The sequence below is a fragment of the Oryx dammah genome, unplaced genomic scaffold (genome assembly GCF_014754425.2).
Source record: "Oryx dammah isolate SB20612 unplaced genomic scaffold, SCBI_Odam_1.1 HiC_scaffold_15, whole genome shotgun sequence".
NCBI classification, from domain to species: domain Eukaryota; kingdom Metazoa; phylum Chordata; class Mammalia; order Artiodactyla; family Bovidae; genus Oryx; species Oryx dammah.
In genome coordinates this window covers 11,861,828-11,873,379 of record NW_024070199.1, presented here as the reverse complement: position 1 = coordinate 11,873,379, position 11,552 = coordinate 11,861,828, and the positions used below count along the sequence as shown (strand labels likewise).

The following is an 11,552-nucleotide window of genomic DNA, read 5'->3' as shown; positions in this document are numbered from 1 at the left end:
GACAACAGTTTGATCCCCGGTTCAGGATGATCCCACGTGGCTGCGGAGCAACTGAGCCAGAGCACCACAACTACTGAGCCAGGGCTCGAGAGCCTCAGGAGCCACAACTACTGAGCCTAAGTGCTTCAACAACTGAAGCCCCTTCTCCTAGGGCCTGTGCTTTGTAACAAGAGAAGCCACCACAAAGAAAAGTCCACGCACCACAACAAAGAGTAACTCCAGCTCACTGCAAGTAGAGAAAGCCCATACGCAGCAACAAAGACCCACCACAGTCAAAACACTAAATAAATAAATCTTTAAAGAAAAAAAAAAAAAAAAACAGCAGATCTGGCAGATCTCCTTGATGAAATGCGAGTCTAGTACTGTGCTGCATTTCAAAACAGTCCTACAAGATGGCACTCTTGTTCTCTAACAGAGGGTTAAACTAGTGATGAATGAGATGGAATGTCTGGACAAGGTGTCTGTGTCATTAAGAAGCAGAAGGGATATGAACCTGGCCTTCCCTGGCACGGTCACTGCAGCCTGCCTTGAAAGTAACTCAATTGTGAAAAATACCTCATTTTATTCTGAGTGTGACTCCACATGCCTGTGCTGTTTTTCCACTAGATAGAAAGCTTCTTGAAAGGCAGGAGCCGTTCATCAGTTTATCATCGGCTTCTGTCACAATGGCCGATACATGGTAAGTACTCAATAAAATTTGGTGACATCAATAGTTAGATGATTTTCTTTTAGCAACTGGATGTTTATGAGATGTAAATGCTAGAAACTGCCATCTTTTCTAAAAAGTAGACTATTTTATCTTTATTTTTTAATTTATTGAGGCTGCACCACACAGCTTATGGGATCACCACGTAGTTTGCAGGATCTTGGTTCCTGACCAGGGATTGAACCTGGGCCATGGCAATGAAAATGCCGAGTTCTAACCACTGAACCACCAGAGAACTCCCAAGGTAATCTATTTTAATTTGTCTTCATTGTACAAAGCAATTTAAAAAGAAAAAAAAAATGGAATTGTGATGGTAAACACTGTAGCCACGTAACTCAGCAGCAAGCTGTTTTCTTTGCTGTTTGGTTTTCTAGTGCATACGAGAATAGTTCAAAACATTCTAAAAACACGTGCCTCTCCACATAGCTGACGGAGGCCAGTGTGAGACTAGCCTGTTGGATTATCCTGTGAAATATTTCACTGGATGCCTCTTGCTCCTAGCTCCATTTGGGCTGCTCAGAGCAGAAGTAGTTGGCCCCAAGCCTATTTGTGCCCAAAGATTTCTGCCCCATGTCAGAGGATTTCTGACCGTACAGCTCAAGTGATCTGCCTCTCAGATGTACAAACACTATACTCGCTGCAAAGCTCCCATACTCTGGAAAACTGATATTTAGTCTTTCCAGAGCAATCAGCAACTCCTAAAAGGCATTTGTTTAAAGCCAAACTGAAAGTTACTAGACATTTTCCAAAATAGTGCTTAAAGCAATGCTTAGTTTATTAAATCTATAAAAAAATTTTATAGAAAAATTTTATTGGTCTCTCCTAATTTCCCATCTTGTCTGAAAGTGTGAGTCAACCAGTGGTGAACAAGGGTCAGGGGGTGGGATGTGGTTTGGGTTTATCAATTAGAACTTAAAACTTAGGCTTATCAACTTAGAATCTCAGAATTCCTTTTCCAGCATCATCTGGGCAAAACAGAAATGTATTAAAAAAGCAGACTGAGAGCAGGCAAACCAGAGTTTGAAACTAGTTTCTGTCAACAACCAGACATGTGACCCTGGGCAAATTGCTTAAGTTCTTTGAGGTTCTGTGTCCTCATTTTGCAATGCTGTGGCAAGAATTTGATAAATCATCAGCAGCACACTTCCAGGTGTAGTTTAAATGCTCAGTGAGTCTTATTGGGCTTCCCTGGTGTTACAGATGGCAAAGAATCCTCTTGCAATGCAGGAGGAGCAAGAGACATGGGTTTGATCCTTGGGTCAGGAAGATACCCTGGAGAAGGGAATGGCAGCCCACTCCAGCATTTCCTGCAAAATTCCATGGACAAAGGAGCCTGGATGGGCTACTGTCCATGGGGTCGCAAAGAGTCAGACATGACTGAGAGGCTAACACTGACACTTCCCAGGCTTATAGAGCAAAATGAGTTGAATAACATACTTAAGATGACTGGCATATGGAGGAATTTAATAAACAATTCGCTCCCTACTCTCCACCTTTCTCACTTTCAGTTCAGGCTGTATGTTGCCCTTTGGTGAATTTTTCTCCTTCAAGGTTGCTCCCAAAGGTCACCAAGGACTATTTTTAACAAGATAAAAGAATTAATTAAGGTAAAAAGGAAATGTATTCACTTTATCTTCCAAGATCCAAAGGGATGGTCTTATTTTCTGTTTGTTTGATCAAGACTAAACTGGCCCAATGCTGTTGAACAGAGAAAATTTTTAATTTTGGTTTTAAAACTGTTTCTAGTGTTGCAAAATGGATTAGAAACAATCAACAGAGAACAGCCATTGCCAAACCATGAATTAGAATCTTCTTACACTTTTATTATGAAGGCACTGTGGATAACTAGCTGAGCACATATCTTTAATCTCTGACCAACATAGGTTAGAGTCCAAACACTGTCATTTATTTTCCTTGTGAGTGTGGGCAATGTACTTCATCAGTCTGAGCCTTAATGTGCTTATCTGTGAAATGTGGTTAATAAGAGCATCCACCTCATAGCAACACTATTTTCAATACCCAAGACATAGAAGCAACCTAAATGTCCATTGACAGATGAGTGGATAAAGAAGATATGGTATATATGTATACCATATATATATATGTATGTATATGTATATCATATACATACATATAGATATGTATATATCACTCAGCCCCAAAAAGGAATGAAATAATGCCATTGGCAGCAACATGGATGGACCTAGAGATTGTCATACTAAGTCAAGTAAGTCAGAGAAAGACAGATATTGTATGATATCACTTATATATGTAATCTAAAAAAGAAATGAACTTATTTACAAAACAAATAGACTCACAAACATAGAAAACAAACTTATGGTAATCAAACAGGATAGCTGGGTTGGAGGTGGGAGGGAATAAGAATAAGGAGTTTGTGATTAACATATACATACTACTTTATATAAATATATAAACAACAAGGACCTATTTATAGCATAGGGTATTCAATATATTATAATAACCTATAATTCTCATATATACGTATGGGCTTCACTGGTGGCTCAGTGGTAAGGAATTTGCGTGTCAGTACAGGAGATGCAGGTGTGATCCTTGGGACAGGAAGATTCCCTGAAGAAGGAAATGGCAATCCACTCCAGCATTCTTGCCTGGAGAATTCCATGGACAGAGGAGCTTGGCAGGCTACAGTTCATGGTGTCACAGAGAGTCGGACATGACTTAGCAACTAAACTGAAGTTACTAGTGAACTTAGCAATATATGTATTTGTATATATATCTGAATCATTTTGTTGTACACCTGAAACTAATACAACATAAATCAACTATACTTCAGTTTTTCAAAAAAGGTATCCACCACTTGAGGTTTGTAAGAATCAAGTTAAATAATTATTGTAATTATTTATAATAGTGGGTAGCCTATCCCTTTTCCAGTGGATCTTCCCGACCCAGGAATCAAAACAGAGTCTCCTGCATTGCAAGTGGATTCTTTACCAACTGAGCTATGAGGGAAGCCCAGTCCCATCAAGAGTCTACTTTTAATACAGACTCTCCTGTTTCTTGTCCTCAGTCACACAGTCCTGTCTGACTCTTTGTGACCCCATGGAGTGTAGCCCCCGTGGCTCCTCTGTAAGCACCACTCTGCTCACAGTGGTGCCTGGCATAAGGCTCAGTCTCAACACATTGTAGCTATTATTTTCATCATCTCACTTAATATAACCCTACAAGGCAGGTTGACCATTATTGTCTCTATTTTACAGTCAAGGAAACAGAATCTTGGGTGGTAAATATCAAAATATATAGCATATCAGCAGGCAAATAATAAAAGCTTTAAAAATAAATAAATAAAAGCTATATATCCCAACCTGTAGATCAAGATCTGTGATTAGAACTTAAAGTCAAGCACTGATCCTTTATACTCTGTAGGCATTTTGTGTGGAAACCAAAATGACCTATTAACTTGTCTGTCTACTCATGTGCTAGGAGGATATGGCTAGATCCCCAAACAGCTAGCATGTGGGTGTTGTCTGTGCTTAGCAAATATTTGAGAATCAACTAAGTGAAGCAGTGAGCACACAGAGGCCCTGTTCTGAATTCTTCCCATTAGGGCTGGCATGCAGCTCCCGTTCCTGATCCACCCACCCCCTCTCTTCATTGTGACTTCCTCATATTAAAGCTTCAGGAAAACCAACACAGGACCCTCCTCACTGAAAGATAAGGGGATGCATGCTTTCAATAAAACACTTGAGCATTCCTGGAGATGTCAATCCTGCAAATGTCAGACAAAGTCCAAAAACTGGGCCAACTACATCTAATTGAGAAACTGCAGTAGAGCCTTTAAGGGCTTCTCAAGTGTTGCGATTGTAAAGAATCCACCCTCCAGTGCAAAAGATGCAAGAGACATGGGTTCAATCCCTGGGTCGGGGAAATACTCCAGTACTCTTGCCTAGACAATTCCATGGACAGAGGAGCCAGGGGGGCTACAGTCCATGGGGTCACAAAGAGTCAGACAGGACTGTGTGACTGAGCATATGGAAACAGGAGAGTCTTTATTAAGAGTAGACTCTTGATGGGACTGGGCTTCCTTCATAGCTCAGTTGGTAAAGAATCCACCTACAATGCAGGGACCCTGGTTCAATTCCTGGGTCAGGAAGATCTGCTGGAGAAGGGATAGGCTACCCACTCCAGTATTCTTGGGTTTCCCTTGTGACTCAGCTGGTAAAGAATCTGCCTGCATCATGGGAGACCTGGGTTCGATCCCTGGGCTGGGAAGATCCATTGGAGAAGGGAAAGGCTACCCACTCCAGTATTCTGGCCTGGAGAATTCCACGGACTGTATAGTCCATGGGGGTCTCAAAGAGTCGGACACAATTGAGCAACTTTCACTTCACTTGATGAGACCTGGTGGCCCAGTGGCTAAGACCACACACTCCTAATGCAGGGAGCCTGGGTTTGATCCCTGGTCAGAGAATTTGATCCTACTTTGCTGCTGCTGCTAAGTCACTTCAGTCGTGTCCGACTCTGTGCGACCCCATAGACGGCAGTCCACCAGGCTCCCCTGTCCCTGGGATTCTCCAGGCAAGAACACTGGAGTGGGTTGCCATTTCCTTCTCCAATGCATGAAAGTGAAAAGTGAAAGGGAAGTCATTCAGTCGTGTCCGACTCTTAGTGACCCTATGGACTGCAGCCTACCAGGCTCCCCCGTCCATGGGATTTTCCAGGCAAGAGTACTGGAGCGGGTTAGCCTGCTGCAACTAAGAGTTCGCATGCCACAACCAAAGATCCCATGTGCTGCAACTAAGAGCTGGCTCAGCCAAATAAATACTTTTTAGGGGTAGGTACTTGAAAGATTGTAACATTTTGGGGGATGAACAGGACTTGGGATGTTTTCAAAAGGAGCATGGTTAAAGCCTGAGTAATCAATTGTTAAATTTTAAAGAACTTACTTGCTTCACTGATGCATAGATCACAGAATGTGCTCAGTAAATGGTAGTTTCTGTTATCAGAGAAAGAAGGGAAAGAGTTGAGGCCAAATCCCTTAATAATAAATTCTCATATCCAAAAGCTCAAGTACTCAGAAGATGGTCCTCAGAAACAGGATTTTACTTGTTATATTTACAAAGAATTACCTAGAAGACAGGCAACCACAATGTGATTAATTGTGAGATTTAGGGTTAGAAGAATTTAGGTCCCAAATCCCAACACCAACCTTTTTAGGCAGGGTGAACTTGCACTAATCACCTGTCATCTCTGAGATTTATGTTCCCCATCTGAAAGTAATTCCCAGGATTTTTCTGAGTAATGAGAGAAATATGTGGATTATAGCCCTTTATAAACTGTGAAGTACTCTTAAAAACACTAACAAGTGCTTTTGTCTGTGGCCCTGTACCAGAGGTGCCCTAAAAAGGGGAATGTGGCACTATGTGTAAGGTGCCCATCACAAGGGCTGCAGAGGTCTCATGACTTCACAGCCACTCCTGTATCAGATGCTGAGCCATGGACAGGGTAGAAGGGGACATGAAGGGGAGCCGGGACATAGGAGGTTCCAGGTCAGCCTCCCCAAATCTGTTCAGCAAGGAACTCTTCACCGTAGTTCACCCGCATCAGAAAAACTCATTTGCACTCTCAACTTTGTCACAGAAGAAATACCTCTTACAAAGGATCCAGAAACTTGGAGGAAGAATGTTATTGCTCAGCACTTTGTCTTCAGAATATTCCTACAGTGACTTTTCACCTTCAGACTTTTTTCATCTTCATGTTAGAATGTTAGAAACAGTTGGCATGTTTCATGAGCTCTTTCTTAAAGGGTTCAAGCCCCTATCCTTTCATTAATACCACCTTCAGCAGGTCACTGATTCCTTTGAACTATGGCTGCTTCTCGAAACTAAGCAAAGTTATGAAGATAGAAGAAATATCACTTTTTAGCTCACATTTTTGCTCTCATGAGCCACAGTTTTAGTTCCCAATTAGATTTCCTCTCGAACTGGTCTCCAAAGGATATTTCTTGAGTTATTCTAGTCTCCCCTATGGTTGTGACCTCCAACATGATCCTCTTCATCTGAGAGCTTAGTGCCAAGGCCTGAACCCAGCACACAATAGGTTCTCAGTACATGCTTCTTAAATGACCGACTATATGAAAGTGCTGCACTCAATATGCCAGCAAACTTAGAAAACTCAGCAGTGGCCACAGGACTGGAAAAGGTCAGTTTTCATTCCAATCCCAAAGAAAGGCAATGCCAAGAATGTTCAAACTACTGTACAATTGCAGTCATCTCACACCCTAGCAAAGTAATGCTCAAAATTCTCCAAGCCAGGCTTCAACAGTATGTGAACCATGAACTTCCAGATGTTCAAGCTGGATTTGGAAAAGGCAGAGGAACCAGAGATCAAATTTCCAACATCCATTGGATCATAGAAAAAGCAAGAGAGTTCTAGAAAAACATCTACTTCTGCTTTATTGACTGCGCCAAAGCTTTTGACTGTGTGGATCACAACAAAATGTGGAAAATTCTTCAAGAGATGGAAATACCACACCACCTTACCTGCTTCCTGGGAAATCTGTATGCAGGTCAAGAAGCAACAGTTAGAACCGGACATGGAAAAATGGACTGGTTCCAAATTGGGAAACAAGGATGTCAAGGCTGTATATTGTCACCCTGCTTATTTAACTTATATGCAGAGTACATCATGTGAAATGCCAGTTTGGATGAAGCACAAGCTAGAATCAAGGTTGCCGGGAGAAATATCAATAACCTCAGATATCCAGATGACACCACCCTTATGGCAGAAAGTGAAGAGGAACTCAAAAGGCTCTTGATGAAAGTGAAAGAGGAGAGTGAAAAAGTTGGCTTAAAGCTCAACATTCAGAAAACGAAGATCATGGTATCTGGTCCCATCACTTCATGGGAAATAGATGGGGAAACAGTGGAAACAGGGTCAGACTTTATTTTGGGGGGCTCCAAAATCACTGCAGATGGTGACTGCAGCCATGAAATTAAAAGACACTTACTCCCTGGAAGAAAAGTTATGACCAACCTAGACAGCATATTCAAAAGCAGAGACATTACTTTGCCAACAAAGGTCCACCTATCAAGGCTATGGTTTTTCCAGTGGTCATGTATGGATGTGAGAGTTGGACTGTGAAGAAAGCTGAGCACCGAAGAATTGATGCTTTTGAACTGTGGTGTTGGAGAAGACTGTTGAGAGACCCTTGGACTGCAAGGAGATCCAACCAGTCCATTCTAAAGGAGATCAGTCCTGGGTATTCTTTGGAAGGACTGATGCTAAAGCTGAAACTCCAGTACTTTGGCCACCTCACGCGAAGAGTTGACTCATTGGAAAAGACTCTGAGGCTGGGAGGTATTGGGGGCAGGAGGAGAAGGGGAAGACAGAGGATGAGATGGCTGGATGGCATCTCCGACTCGATGGACAAGAGTTTGGGTAAACTCCGGGAGTTGGTGATGGACAAGGAGGCCTGGCGTGCTGCAATTCATGGTCGCAAAGAGTCAGACATGACTGAGTGACTGAACTGAACTGAACTGATAGGAATCAACTTAACACTCATTACAATCTCCTTGAGTGAAGCCCCGAAAGTACCCAGCACAGTGCAGAGTAGTTGCTCAGGAAACACAAATTGATTAATTCATTCACTCTGCATTTATTATCTCTTCCTCCTGCTTCATTTGCATCTTCTCATCTTTAGGAAGATGAAATTTCCTGCTATGTTTTCTGTTTCTCAACTGTCACCAACTGTTAGTACGAACTGCCATCTTCTTGGAAAATCTCCCCCTATAGGTAGGGTTTCCAGGTTAAGCAAAGAAAAATATATGTAGCTGTTGTTGTTCAGTTGCTAAGTCATGTCCGACTCTTTATTGACTTCATAAACTGTAGCCCACCAGGCTCCTCTGTCCATAGGATTTTCCAGGCAAGAACACTGGAGTGGGTTGCCATTTCCTTAAGGGGATCTTCCCAACTCAGGAATCGAACCCACATTTCAACTCGAGTCTTCTGCTTGACAGGAGGATTCTTTACCACTGAGCCATCTGGGAAGCCTAAATACACCTCAAAAGGAATATATATATATACCTTTTCAGATTCTTTTCCTTTATAGGTTATTATAAGATATTGAATAACTAATCAGTAGTTCCCTGTGCTATAAATAGGTCCTTATTGTTTATATATTTTATATAAAGTAATGTGTATATGCAGGTGGTCTCCTGCATTTCAGGCAGATTCTTTACTGACTGAGCCACCAGCAAAAAAAAATACATGACACCAAGTTAAAAATGAATTTCAGATAAACAGTGAATAATTTTTTTAGTGTCAAGGGATCCCATACAATATTTGAGTCATATTTACCCTTTTTTTTTTTTTTTTTACTGTTCATCTTAAATTCAAATGTAGCTGGGATCTATTATTTTATCTGGCAACCCTACTTAGAGGGTCTCACCCCAACCATCGACACCAACATAAAAGCAGTCATTTCTCAAAATTACACCATTTAGGCTTATCATTAATTAGTCAGTCCCTAAATATGCCTAAGGAGACAGCAAGCTGGTTTATTTTCCTTCAAGCCCAAGCCCTGCTCCGAGTCATATGTGGGGGAAGACAGAATCAAGTCTTTCCATTCTCTTGCTGATCTTAAACTTCCTTCCTTTGGCCAATGAGTTGCTCTCGCTCTCTCTTCTGATTCATGGGATCGTAGAAATATTCCATCAGCATCCAGAAATTAGAGCATGCCAACATTAAGCTTAGGTTTCCCCTTTTGTGCTGCTCCCAAAATCAGTTCATCCTTCCAAATCTCCATGCTACTGTTATTGAAACAGAAACCTTACCTCTTTCTCCAGATGCAGGAGATGGTTTAACCTCTGTCTTTTGTATGCCTCCTCCTCTTGTACTTATTAAGTTGCAAACTCCTGGGTTTCTTGTTGTTGCTATTTTTGTTTTGTTTTATTTTCCCTGTGGAAACATTTCCTGGACCTGCCTCTTCTATTGCACCTCTTCAGCCAGTCATGCCAATTTAGTGTGTCATCACCTAGGGCCTAGATTTCAGCAACAGCATCCTAGCTCTTCTGGGTCCCTGCATCTGTGCAACTTCTAGTAAATTTACATTATATAGTGCCCTTTTCCCATGTGGGATTCTCTTTTGGGAGAAGGTGGTGTGAGTCTCTTTCCTATTTAACAAATCAATATCAAGCTTCATAGCCCAGGCTTCAATGTTCCAAACTTATAGTTTTTTCCTCCATGTCTGCTGTCTTTAGACTGATGCAATCCAATTTCTATTTGCCAGTCCCTGCTTCTGGCAGCACCAACTCCATCACTGCATTTGCTTTGAGTCCCTAAATCCCTTCCTTGTCTTCCTCTGGGTCAATCCACATCCCTTGCCTCCTTCAAAACCCAGCCCATTAGAAGATAACAAAGCCAACCTTAAGATAAGGAAGGTCTTTCCAAACTAAAGAAAGCAAAAGAACATAAAAGGAAACATATAAAGAGCTTAAAAGGAAAGAAAGCAAAAAACATAAAAAAGAAATAAAGGAATTGTGCAATAAGTTTGATTACAAAAGAATGAAAAAATCTTTATGTCAAAACAAGAGAAACTAGGGAAAATGTTTGCCAAGTACAACAAAGTTAATATTCTTGATATAATTTTACAAATCAATTAGAAGCAGACTTTCCCAGAGAAAATGAAGAAAAAAGACTAGTGTATGACACAGAAAGTAAAAAGAGGCCAAGGCCCAAAACATGAAAAACCATAAAGCTTCAGTAGTAATGGAGAAAAGTAGATTAAAATAGCAATGAGCTTCTCTTTCCCTTTATCAAATGGGCATCTTTTAAAAGAATGCCACTTCATGTTGATATGATTGCAAGAACAGAAACTTCCACACATACTCTAGCAATCAATTTCAGGATGTTCTTTCTTGTACTACTTTAAAATTGCACAGATTTGAAAAAAAAATTTTCTTTTTTGTCTTATTAAGAGTGTTTTCCAGTTTTCCTACAATAAATATGTATCTTTTATAGTTAACAATATACACAAATGCATTTCTTAAAATCCTATGAAAATTAAAGGGAAGGTGAGGAGAGAGAAAAAGGAAAGTACACTAACATAACTCTACTAGACCTGGTTTGGGAATCCCTGGTGGTCACTAACCAGCTGTGATTAACCTCTCAAGTCTAGAATCCTCGCCTCAGAGAGCTGTTGTTAAGATGGAAACAAAAAATAGTATGTTACCTGTTGCCACAGTCCCTTGCATTTTATAAATATTCAAAGAATGGTAGCATCTGCTGTTATTCTGCTGTATCCTCAGCACAGAGTTTCAGGCTTCTGCACATAGTAGGTGCTAAGTTAAAATATCTGACTGATGGTGTGATTTTATCTGGACTTTTAATATTTTTTTCCACTGACCCTGGACTCTCTTTCCTCTTTTCCTTTCCTCCTGCCTCTTTCACATCTGTCTTTCCAGCCCCTTTGTCCTTCTCATTACACTCCACGTCTTATGAAACAATCTTTCTCAAGTGCTCTGAACAACATTTTTCAAAATCCAACTCCAAAGCCACTGACTTGTCAGCCTTACCTGAAGGTCAGCAGCAATGACAGTGGTTCCCAGTCTTCTCTTCACTCTTGCTCCTTGTTTAGTAAATACATGGCCTGGAACGCCTGTACTCAGGATGCCTCCCGTGCTTGACTGTGCCTCAGTCTGTTCACATGGTGCTTCCTAGTGGCTTGTGACAAGTTTGTCTGCTAGCTTTTTCTTTCCTCAAGGCTGAAGCTAATTCTATTTCTTATGATGCTTCCTGCGTGTTCGTGTTCATCAGTCTCGTAATGTTGTTTACAGCATTTGTTAGTCAGCAAAATATCCTCCTTGCCTGT

At 41.1% G+C, this 11,552-nt stretch overlaps 1 non-coding gene across 1 annotated transcript; it reads right to left on the bottom strand.

Annotated features, from left to right (window-relative positions):
* Window positions 1-869: 869 nt before the first annotated feature.
* On the bottom strand, window positions 870-942 carry TRNAE-UUC. The gene has a single exon. It is a non-coding gene; the product is annotated as a tRNA-Glu (tRNA).
* Window positions 943-11,552: the final 10,610 nt, after the last annotated feature.